Raw genomic sequence first — 11,709 nt, 5'->3', positions numbered from 1 at the left:
TTTTTTTTTTTTCTCCGACCCGGCGGTGCGGTCGTCGGTTCGCCGGTTCCCCGTCGGGCACGGCACGCTGACGGCGAAATCTGATTTTCTCCGCGGGTCGCCCGGTACCCCGGCGGTCGCCCGCGGAGCGCTGCCCCTCGGCCGGGTCGAAAATTTTTTTCCTCCTCCGGCGATCCGGGCGCCCACGGTCGGTGTAGGCACGCGTCGTACGCGTCGGTCGCGGCGGTCGCGTCGAGTTTAAAAATTATTTTTTTTTTCCCCGGGACCCCGACCGCGGCCCCGGCGGAGCGGTCGTCCGGTCCCCGGTAACACTCGGCGCACGGGGGCGTAGGCGGCGGAATCGGATCCCGCTGGGTAGCGGGCCCGGGGACCGCGGACCGTACGCGTCGGCCGGCTCCCGAGGGGTCCCGGTACTCGGGGTCGCCCGTGCCCGGGAAAAGGATAAGGACAGTGAGGGAGTTGCGGCACCACTACGCACGGCGTGAGTATTTGGTGCGTACCGCTACGCACCACGTCTACGGGGCGCGCTCTTAGGACCGCTAAGGTCCGCCGGGTGTTGGGTTCGCCGGCGCCGGGTCAGCCGCGGGGACCGTGAGACGTCGTCCCCGGCGAAGTTTCCCGCGGGAACCGCGACCGGCGAGCGCCGTGCCGTCGTCGCCCGGACGGGCCGAAAAATTTTTTTTCTCCACCTGCGCTCCGGACGCCCGCCGTGGGTCGCGGCACGCGTCGTTCGCGTCGGTCGACCGCGCGGACTCGGGATGAAAAATAATTTTTTTTTTTTTTCTCCGACCCGGCGGTGCGGTCGTCGGTTCGCCGGTTCCCCGTCGGGCACGGCACGCTGACGGCGAAATCTGATTTTCTCCGCGGGTCGCCCGGTACCCCGGCGGTCGCCCGCGGAGCGCTGCCCCTCGGCCGGGTCGAAAATTTTTTTCCTCCTCCGGCGATCCGGGCGCCCACGGTCGGTGTAGGCACGCGTCGTACGCGTCGGTCGCGGCGGTCGCGTCGAGTTTAAAAATTATTTTTTTTTTTCCCCGGGACCCCGACCGCGGCCCCGGCGGAGCGGTCGTCCGGTCCCCGGTAACACTCGGCGCACGGGGGCGTAGGCGGCGGAATCGGATCCCGCCGGGTAGCGGGCCCGGGGACCGCGGACCGTACGCGTCGGCCGGCTCCCGAGGGGTCCCGGTACTCGGGGTCGCCCGTGCCCGGGAAAAGGATAAGGACAGTGAGGGAGTTGCGGCACCACTACGCACGGCGTGAGTATTTGGTGCGTACCGCTACGCACCACGTCTACGGGGCGCGCTCTTAGGACCGCTAAGGTCCGCCGGGTGTTGGGTTCGCCGGCGCCGGGTCAGCCGCGGGGACCGTGAGACGTCGTCCCCGGCGAAGTTTCCCGCGGGAACCGCGACCGGCGAGCGCCGTGCCGTCGTCGCCCGGACGGGCCGAAAAATTTTTTTTCTCCACCTGCGCTCCGGACGCCCGCCGTGGGTCGCGGCACGCGTCGTTCGCGTCGGTCGACCGCGCGGACTCGGGATGAAAAATAATTTTTTTTTTTTTTCTCCGACCCGGCGGTGCGGTCGTCGGTTCGCCGGTTCCCCGTCGGGCACGGCACGCTGACGGCGAAATCTGATTTTCTCCGCGGGTCGCCCGGTACCCCGGCGGTCGCCCGCGGAGCGCTGCCCCTCGGCCGGGTCGAAAATTTTTTTCCTCCTCCGGCGATCCGGGCGCCCACGGTCGGTGTAGGCACGCGTCGTACGCGTCGGTCGCGGCGGTCGCGTCGAGTTTAAAAATTATTTTTTTTTTCCCCGGGACCCCGACCGCGGCCCCGGCGGAGCGGTCGTCCGGTCCCCGGTAACCCTCGGCGCACGGGGGCGTAGGCGGTGAAATTTCATTTTCCCCGTAAGTCACCCGGAGACCGCGGACCGACCGTGGCGCTTGCCCTGTGCCCGTATCGCGTCGCCGGCGGAGCGCGGCACCTCTGCCGTGTCGAAATTTTTTTTTTCCCGCGGCTCTCCGGACGCTGACCTACGGTCCGGGTACGCGTCGTACGCGTCGGTCACGGCGGTCGCGTCGAGATTGAAAATTTTTTTTTTTCCCCGAGTCCGACCTCCGCGGTCCGGGCACGGCGGTCGTCGTCCGTACCGGTGCCGCGGCGGGTACGGCCGTCGCGACGGGTTTAGATTTGGAAAAAAAAAATTTTCTAGGATCGAGTAACGCGTTAGTCCGCGGTGTCGGGGTAGGTCACGTACCGGCATCCCGGGCGTTTCGAGTTCGGCCGACGTCGAAATCGAATTTTTAACTTCTTTTCGTTGCCAGCGGAATAACTCGTTACCGGTTGTTTTTACGTCGACGAACCTCAGAGGTATTCTCGTCGGAATCGTCTAAACCTATCCGAAAGTGATATCGGTCGTAGGGTTTTCGACATTTTTTCAGTTTACGGTCCGACCTCGGCACGCCGCTACGCGCGTCGACACGAGTACCCGGAACACCGCTACGCACCGTCATGGACGCGTGGACCGCGTGTCGGCGCGATGACCGCTACGCACGTGCGGTTTTGCATGGCGGACGGTTGGACCCGAGTTTTTGTATATTTGTGAGCGGCCGGTCGGTCGGTCGGCGATCAGCCGGCCGTCGGATCACCGATCACGGTACACGACAGCAAAGCCACGGGCGACGCCGAAGCCGACGCGTCCAACTCAGCCGTGCCGTTCTCGCCCCGCCAGTTCTTGGCGAGGGCGTGCCCGGCATCGGCGCCGAGTTGGTATCCGTCCACGTTTCGGCGACCGACCCATCTCGCACGCCGAGTGGCAAACCTCGACTGGCGCTGCGGGCCCTCCTACCGGTGGGTCGGCAGCGCGACACACATCGCTCAACCGATGACGACTCCCGTTACCGTTTCGCAAGATACGAACTCTCGACGCCAGAACATTCCCGCCGCGGCCGGCCATCGTCGCCGTGCCCGGCGGTCGCCGGGGCGAAGCCCCGGGACGACGGACTTCGCGTCGCGTCCCGGCTTCCCCCACGATCTCGGCTGGGGACCTTTACAAAACGGGCGAGAGAGGCGATTCCGGCGGGTGCCGTCCGCACAGGACGGCGGTCCGCCGGTCTCCCTCAACTCTCGTCAACGCGAGTTACGTTGCGACGGGTGCGTATCGCGTGTGGCGCCCGCCACAAGTCGGCCGCTCTAGCCAACGCCATCACGGCCGCGGCGATTGCGGTCGGGTCGGGTGCCCGCGCGTGTCCACAGCGCTCCCGTCGGGCCCTCGTATTCTCACACGAACCGCGGTCGGTCGCACGCCGGGACCCCAGCGGTCTCGCTGTCGTGCGACCGCCCTCGGCGTCGGCCCGCCCCCGGGCGGACCGGCGCTCGGAAGCACGCGTCCCGGGTGTCGCGTCGTGCGTCAGCGCGCGCGTCACACGGGGCGCAGTTGTTGTAAAACCGAGATCCCTGGTTGATCCTGCCAGTAGTCATATGCTTGTCTCAAAGATTAAGCCATGCATGTCTCAGTGCAAGCCGCATTAAGGTGAAACCGCGAAAGGCTCATTAAATCAGTTGTGGTTCCTTAGATCGTACCCAAGTTACTTGGATAACTGTGGTAATTCTAGAGCTAATACATGCCGACAGAGTTCCGACCGTCGCGGCGCCCTCGGGTGTCGCGTGCGGGAGGAACGCTTTTATTAGATCAAAACCGGCCCGTCGCGGCGCGCTTCGTGCGCGTCCCGATCGCGGCCCGCGCAAAGACCTGGTGACTCTGAATAACTTCGAGCTGATCGCACGGTCTCCGTACCGGCGACGCATCTTTCAAATGTCTGCCTTATCAACTGTCGACGGTAGGTTCCATGCCTACCGTGGTGGTAACGGGTAACGGGGAATCAGGGTTCGATTCCGGAGAGGGAGCCTGAGAAACGGCTACCACATCCAAGGAAGGCAGCAGGCGCGCAAATTACCCACTCCCGGAACGGGGAGGTAGTGACGAAAAATAACGATACGGGACTCATCCGAGGCCCCGTAATCGGAATGAGAACACTTTAAAACCTTTAAACGAGGATCAATTGGAGGGCAAGTCTGGTGCCAGCAGCCGCGGTAATTCCAGCTCCAATAGCGTATATTAAAGTTGTTGCGGTTAAAAAGCTCGTAGTCGGATCTGTGTCTGGGCGGTGCCGGACCACCCTGGCGGTCCGGCGTGTCGCGGCCGGTCGTGTCGCGGGACCACGTGTCCCGTCGGCGCGGCCGTCGTCGCGCTCGTCAGCCGTCTCGGGGTGTTAGTTACCGGCACGTCGGCCGGACGTATTGTCGGCAGGCGGACACGTGTCTCGTGCTTCCGGCGCGCCACGCGGCCACGCGTCGCTTGGCCGTCGGGGTTCGACGACGGCGGCCGCCTACTCCAATCTTGCTGCGCGGTGCTCTTCACCGAGTGCCGTCGGCGGGCCGACACGTTTACTTTGAACAAATTAGAGTGCTCAAAGCAGGCTCAAATCTGGCGGGGCGGCTTCACGGCCGTCTCGTCAAAAGGCCCTGAATACTGGTCGCATGGAATAATGGAACAAGACCTCGGTCCCGCGCATCTCCGCCCTTCGCGGGCGCGCGAAATCGCCCTCCGGGGCGTTTCCGTGCGCGGGCCGCCGGGCCGCGGGCGCCAGTCGCCCGCGCGTCCCGCCGGGCCGGTTTTCGGGACCGGAGGTAATGATCAACAGAGACGGGCGGGGGCATTCGTACCGAGACGTTAGAGGTGAAATTCTTGGATCGTCTCGAGACGAACTGACGCGAAAGCATTTGCCAAGTACGTTCTCGTATGATCAAGAACGAAAGTTAGAGGTTCGAAGGCGATCAGATACCGCCCTAGTTCTAACTGTAAACGATGCCAGCTAGCGATCCGCCGGCGTTTCATTAACGACCCGGCGGGCAGCTTCCGGGAAACCGAAGCTTTTCGGTTCCGGGGGAAGTATGATTGCAAAGTTGAAACTTAAAGGAATTGACGGAAGGGCACCACCAGGAGTGGAGCCTGCGGCTTAATTTGACTCAACACGGGAAACCTCACCAGGCCCGGACACCGGAAAGATTGACAGATTGAGAGCTCTTTCTTGATTCGGTGGGTGGTGGTGCATGGCCGTTCTTAGTTGGTGGAGCGATCTGTCTGGTTAATTCCGATAACGAACGAGACTCTGTCCTGCTAACTAGGCGGGTAAACCCGGGTCGGCGGTGGGCGCGGCGCGGGCGGTTTCGGCCGTCCGTGTTCGCGTCTCCGTCGGCTCGGCCCGGTATCCCCGAACGCGTTCGCCCGTCGTCCACGGCGGTCGTCGGGCGCGGCCGCGCCATCCGCGTCCCTGCGTGCGGCGGGCGTGTGTCGGCCGGGGGGCAACCTCTGGTCGGCGCGCGTCAGTCGTGCGTCGGGCTCCGCGGTGAAGCGCGCCGTGTTCGCGGCCGTCGCCGGCGGATCACGATACGTTACTAGGGCTACCGCCGGCTCCCAGGAGCTTAAACTCTTCTTAGAGGGACAGGCGGCGGACGAAAATAGCCGCACGAGACTGAGCGATAACAGGTCTGTGATGCCCTTAGATGTTCTGGGCCGCACGCGCGCTACACTGAAGGAATCAGCGTGTGTTAACATTCCTGGGCCGACAGGCTTCCGGGTAACCCGCTGAACCTCCTTCGTGCTTAGGGATCGTGGCTTGCAATTTTTCCACGTGAACGAGGAATTCCCAGTAAGCGCGAGTCATCAGCTCGCGTTGATTACGTCCCTGCCCTTTGTACACACCGCCCGTCGCTACTACCGATTGAACGACCGCAGTGAGGTCTTCGGACTGGACGCGCGTTATTCGGCCCCCTCGGGGGCTGGGTCGTCGCGCGACCGGGAAGATGACCGAACTCGGCCGTTTAGAGGAAGTAAAAGTCGTAACAAGGTTTCCGTAGGTGAACCTGCGGAAGGATCATTAGAGACGGGCCCGCGGCACCGGCGTCCCACGCCGGTCTCGCGCGCGCCTAATCCGACCCCGTGGCCGCGTGCGCTCGCGACTAGCTCGCCGACCGCCCGCGCGCCGCGACCCCCGACCAAGCGTCGACCGAAAGATGGTTACCGTCGAAAGACCTTGCGCCGCGCGCACGCGTGGCGCAGAAATTTCGTCGACAAACAAAAAAAAAAAACACCCGACCCCGAACGGCGGATCACTTGGCTCGTGGATCGATGAAGACCGCAGCTATCTGCGCGTCGTCGTGTAATCCGCAGGTTATACGAACATCGACCAGTCGAACGCACATTGCGGCCTCGGTGACCCGCGGGTCCCGGGCCACGCCTGTCTGAGGGTCGTATACCGGATACTCGGCCAGACCGATGCGCCGCCGGCAGGCGTCCGACGGGAGACCGTCGGCCGCTCCGGCTGCGCGAGATTGGCGGTTCGACCGGGGAACGACGCCCCGCCGTCTGCCTCGCGGCGACGGCGACGGCGCCCGCCTCCGGTCGTCCGCCCAAGTTGTGACGGCAAACAGTCACGGGTTCTCGCGCCGTAAAACGGCACGTCCCCGTCCGCCCGCCGCGCGAGAGCGCGGCCGGGTCGGCTGAGAGTCCTAGAGACACCTCTCCGGCTTCCGAGAAGCGGACGCGGACGGTCGCCGTACGGACGGAGCGCGGACCGCAGGCTGCCGTGTTAAGAAAAAAAACACAAACACACCGATACGTTCCGACCTCAGATCAGGCGGGACTACCCGCCGGATTTAAGCATATTAATAAGCGGAGGAAAAGAAAACAACCGTGATTCCCCCAGTAGCGGCGAGCGAACAGGGAAAAGCCCATCGCCGAATCCCGCCGCGCACTTTTGTGTCGCGGCACGTATGGGAGTTGTGGCGTACGGGCCGGCCTCGTTGCCGGGGCGCACGTGACGGTCCAAGTCTCCCTTGAACGGGGCCATGGCCCGCAGATGGTGCCAGGCCAGTAGAGGCCGTCACAGCGTTCCGGGATCGGACCGCGCCTTCGAGTCGGGTTGCTTGAGAGTGCAGCCCGAAGCGGGTGGTAAACTCCATCTAAGGCTAAATACGGCCACGAGACCGATAGTGGACAAGTACCGTGAGGGAAAGTTGAAAAGAACTTTGAAGAGAGAGTTCATAAGAACGTGAAACCGTTCGGGTGTAAACGGACAGAGCCCGCGAGTCCCCGCCGGGCGAATTCACGGTCGGTCTAACCGCCGGCCGGATCTTTCGCTCGGTTAGCGGACGTCGCGACTCGTTGGGCGCCGGCCGAAGGGCCCGGGTGGCGGTTCGTCGCGGCGGTCGCGTCTCGGCGTGACCGTTCGCGCCGAACCCCGGTGCTCCTGGTCGGCTCGCCCGACGGCAAGAACCGTCGACGCGGCCCCGTCGCAGGCGGGGTCCCGTCGGTCGGCGACGAGTTTCGGGCTACTTTCCGACCCGTCTTGAAACACGGACCAAGGAGTCTAACGTGTGCGCGAGTCAACGGTGATCTTATGAAAAACCACGTTTGGCGCAATGAAAGTGAACCGTTTACGGTGCGGACGATGGCCTAGCGACCGAACCCACCGGCGTTCAAAGTCGCGCTGGTCCGCAGTCCGGGGGCGTCTCCGCCAGGTCGGCTTCGGCCGTCCGGGGGCGCACCCTTAGCGCACACGTTGGTACCCGAAAGATGGTGAACTATGCCTGGCCAGGATGAAGTCAGGGGAAACCCTGATGGAGGTCCGCAGCGATTCTGACGTGCAAATCGATCGTCTGAGCTGGGTATAGGGGCGAAAGACTAATCGAACCATCTAGTAGCTGGTTCCATCCGAAGTTTCCCTCAGGATAGCTGGCGCCGATGTGTCCCGCCCGTTCGCGGGCGTACGGACGCCGGTGGGACTCCGCGCTGTACGGCGCGGTAACAACACGCTCGTAACACGGAGGATGTCTCATACGGTAAAGCGAATGATTAGAGGACATTGGGGCCGAAACGACCTCAACCTATTCTCAAACTATAAATGGGTGAGATCGCCGGCTTTACCTGGTACACCGCGTGAACCGCGTGCGAAGCCGGCGACGGAACCCTAGGCGCTTAGTGGGCCATTTTTGGTAAGCAGAACTGGCGCTGCGGGATGAACCGAACGCCGAGTTAAGGCGCCGAAATCGACGCGTATTCAGAGACCATGAAAGGCGTTGGTTGCTGATGACAGCAGGACGGTGGCCATGGAAGTCGGAATCCGCTAAGGAGTGTGTAACAACTCACCTGCCGAAGCAACTAGCTCTGAAAATGGATGGCGCTGGAGCGTCGTGCCTATACTCGGCCGTCGGCGGCATAGTGGGGCCGGTCGTCGCTCGCGGCGGCCGGTCCCGGCAAGCCCCGACGAGTAGGATGGCGCGGCGGTGTGCGTCGAAGGGCAGGTCGCGAGACCGCCTGGAGCCGCCGTCGGTGCAGATCTTGGTGGTAGTAGCAAATACTCGAGAGGGGCCCTCGGGGGCTGCCGTGGAGAAGGGTTTCTTGTGAACAGCCGTTGTCCAAGAGTCAGTCGATCCTAAGCCCGGGGAGAGATCCTCGTACCACGGGCGAAGGCGTTTTCGAATCGCCCATGGGGCGAGAGGGAATCCGGTCCGTATTCCGGAACCCGACGCGGAACCGCTCCCTAGTGTTCGGGGCTCTTTTGTCTCGTCCGGGCGACCGGAATGAACTCGAAGAAGCCGCCGGGGGGTCCGGGAAGAGTTCTCTTTTCTCTGTGAGCGTTGTACGTCCCTGGAATCCTCTAGCCGGGCGATAGGGACGCGAGCGCGAAGAGCACCGCTCGTTGCGGCGGTGTCCGTGACCCCCACGCGGACCTTGAAAATTCGAGAGAGGGCCACGCGGAGTCTTCGCGTCGGTTCGTACCGATATCCGCAGCAGGTCTCCGAGGTGAGCAGCCTCTAGCCGCATAGAATAATGTAGGTAAGGGAAGTCGGCAAAACCGATCCGTAACTTCGGGATAAGGATTGGCTCTGAGGAGCGTGGCGGATCGGGTTCGGGTCGTCGTAGAAGCGTAGGCGGTGCTGGCGACACCCCGGCCGTCGCCCGTGCGCCCGGTCTCCGGACCGGGAGCCTCGAGGCGGTCGCGGGCTCGTCGCCGTCCGCCGACCGTGGAACCACCGAGCTTCGGTCGCTGGCCGCGTCGCGGCCGGCCGTCCGCTCCGGTGTCGGTTCGCCGTCACCGGGCGGTCCGGCCGCCGCGCCGTCGGCCGCGTAGCCGGATCGACCGCCATGTAACGGTCAACTCAGAACTGGCACGGACCAGGGGAATCCGACTGTCTAATTAAAACAAAGCATCGCGATGGCCCGGGACGGGTGTTGACGCGATGTGATTTCTGCCCAGTGCTCTGAATGTCAACGTGAAGAAATTCAAGCAAGCGCGGGTAAACGGCAGGAGTAACTATGACTCTTTTAAGGTAGCCAAATGCCTCGTCATCTAATTAGTGACGCGCATGAATGGATTAACGAGATTCTCACTGTCCCTATCTACTTAGCGAAACCACAGCCAGATAGTGGACAGCGTGGCGGGTCGTCCTTGGGCGAACTCGCGTCCGCTACACACGGGACCGCCGGCGTGGCGTCGGGATCATTTTGGTCTCGCCGCGTCCGCCATATGGTCTCTCCCGTGATTTCTGAATGGCGGGTGAGGTCCCGCGTCTTCTAGAAATTACGGGATATCGGTTTCGTACGAATAACTCTAGGGGTGGGCGTGTGTCCGTCCGTGGGTTCCGGCTTGCCGGAGCCGCGGGCGCGCATTCGTCCGTCCCGGTCACTGGCCCCTCTCGGTGCCACGTTTATCGTGGTACCGTGCTGGGGTATTGGACGGTTGCCTTCTCCGCGTGATTATTGCAAGAATTACGCGGTCGTCGGTCCGTTTAGTGTCCGCTCGAGACGCCGTCCGCGGCGGCGTCTCGTTTGGGTCACGATTTTCAGAGTTATGTGGTTTTCGCCGTGACTCCGGTTTGGAACCCGGTTTTGCGCCCATGATTCGGAGCTTCTCCGCAGCGGTAGATATCAACGGTCCTTATGGCCGGCCAATGCCGAATCAATTCCAACCGTCGACTATCGCCGTGGCTTGCCACGGCGATCGTTATGCGTCCAAAGGCAGTTGCCCTCGACGTTAAATGTCAATGTAATATATGCTTGTCTCTAATGGGGGGAGTCTTGGTCAGCCATGACTTCCCCCTTGATAACTTATGGTCGTTCATATTCGATCGTTGATAGCAAATGTCGTGACTTGTAACGGGTCTTCGCGGCGGCCTTAGCGGCCGTCGCGGTGGCCCAGATCAATCCGAACGCAGACGTGTGTTTCGGATTGGTTCGCAGTTCGTCGCCGCTTCCGGAGCGGCGATGGGGTGCGCGGTCGCTTGTCTGCGCGGACAGGGATTTATCCCGGCGGAATGCCCTTTGGGTGTTTCGTCGGGTTTTTCTCTTTGTCGGCCTGATGATGACCGCTACGCACTGGCTTATGGGATTCTGACTTTGTCGGGTCTCCTCTGGGCTGGCCCGTATGTGGGTGTTGGACGGCCATAATCTTGGGGTATGACATGACTTACTCCAGGTTAGCGCGTGGGCAATCGGCCCGTACCGTCGCTTCTTCGGGATAGGCAGGATGGGCTCGGAATGAAACCGACGCCTAGAACCAATCCGGGAAGACTCTTGAGTCTATCCTATAATATATGAAACCATCGACGGAATACATCGGTATGAAAGACATACCGAGGACGGCAGCGGACCTGATTCGCTTAGCCCATAACAACGTCTCCTACCCGGGAGACGGGCCCGTAAAAAAGGCATTAGATCGATAAAACTTAAAAATCGAGGCTTCCTAAGAGAAGCGTGAACTGGAAATGACCTTAATTGGCCGTCCCAGGTTCGGTATTATGCTGACACTAATATCGACCAGGAAAGCTGCTTGCAACTAGAAAGGCTTTCCATGGAAAAACACTGATAAATGCTGAGGCTCTATCGGGTGACCTCACCTGTTTTTCACTAAATGGGGAGGTCAACGAACCTCCTGTCAGATTAAAATCTAGTTAGGAGGGGGTTGACCCTGGTTATTAATTTAACTGGGGTCAAAAGCGATGCTGACTTTGATTAGTTGGCATAGACGCGTTCGGCCCAACACTACACTGCGAAGTGTTAAATGTGTTGGACAACCGAAGGGTCCTTCATCGGATCTGCCTTGCGGATAAGGGCAAGAGGTGTTCTTAATTGAACATCTCAGCAGACCTCCTAAGCTCAGGTATTTAGCTATGAGAATAGGTTGGCACGGAGGAGGTAAATAAACCGTGTTTATAAAGATCCCACAGCCCCCTGGGAAGGGCTGGGTATAATCCCTTATTATGTTAGAGAGGCGCAGTGACATAATGGACTCAATAGATCGTCCTCAATTCGTGGGAACAAGTATGGAGAAAATTAAAAAAGAAAAACAAATAGAGAGTAAGGTTATGGAATCAAAAAGTAATGGACAATTGGTAGATAAGAAAGAAGGGTCACCTTTTATCTTTGTTGGGGCTAACGAGGAGGAAACTCCGACTAGCTGCAACAAGAGACTAAGGGATGACGAGGGTGAGGGCGTTGGGCGCTTCACCTACGGCGCTGGGTCCATCGTGGACACAGCTGAATTGCGGGATTACACCTGCAATTTGGGACGTCGTGGGAGGGAGCACTCAGATGAGCTTCTCCGTCTTGTGGTGGCGATGAGACTGGAGAAGTCGACGATGACGAAGGCCAGGGAAGA

General features: G+C 61.3%; 1 non-coding gene and 1 pseudogene across 1 annotated transcript; both read left to right on the top strand.

Annotated features, from left to right (window-relative positions):
- The first annotated feature begins 6,144 nt into the window (after window positions 1–6,144).
- Window positions 6,145–6,302, top strand: LOC132928100 (5.8S ribosomal RNA). The gene has a single exon (XR_009661976.1). It is a non-coding gene; the product is annotated as a 5.8S ribosomal RNA (ribosomal RNA).
- Window positions 6,303–6,673: 371 nt separating this feature from the next.
- Window positions 6,674–9,489, top strand: LOC132928081 (large subunit ribosomal RNA; annotated as a pseudogene).
- The last annotated feature ends 2,220 nt before the right edge of the window (window positions 9,490–11,709 follow it).

Source organism: Rhopalosiphum padi, chromosome 3 (assembly GCF_020882245.1).
Source record: "Rhopalosiphum padi isolate XX-2018 chromosome 3, ASM2088224v1, whole genome shotgun sequence".
NCBI lineage: Eukaryota > Metazoa > Arthropoda > Insecta > Hemiptera > Aphididae > Rhopalosiphum > Rhopalosiphum padi.
This window is presented reverse-complemented; position numbering and strand designations above follow the sequence as displayed.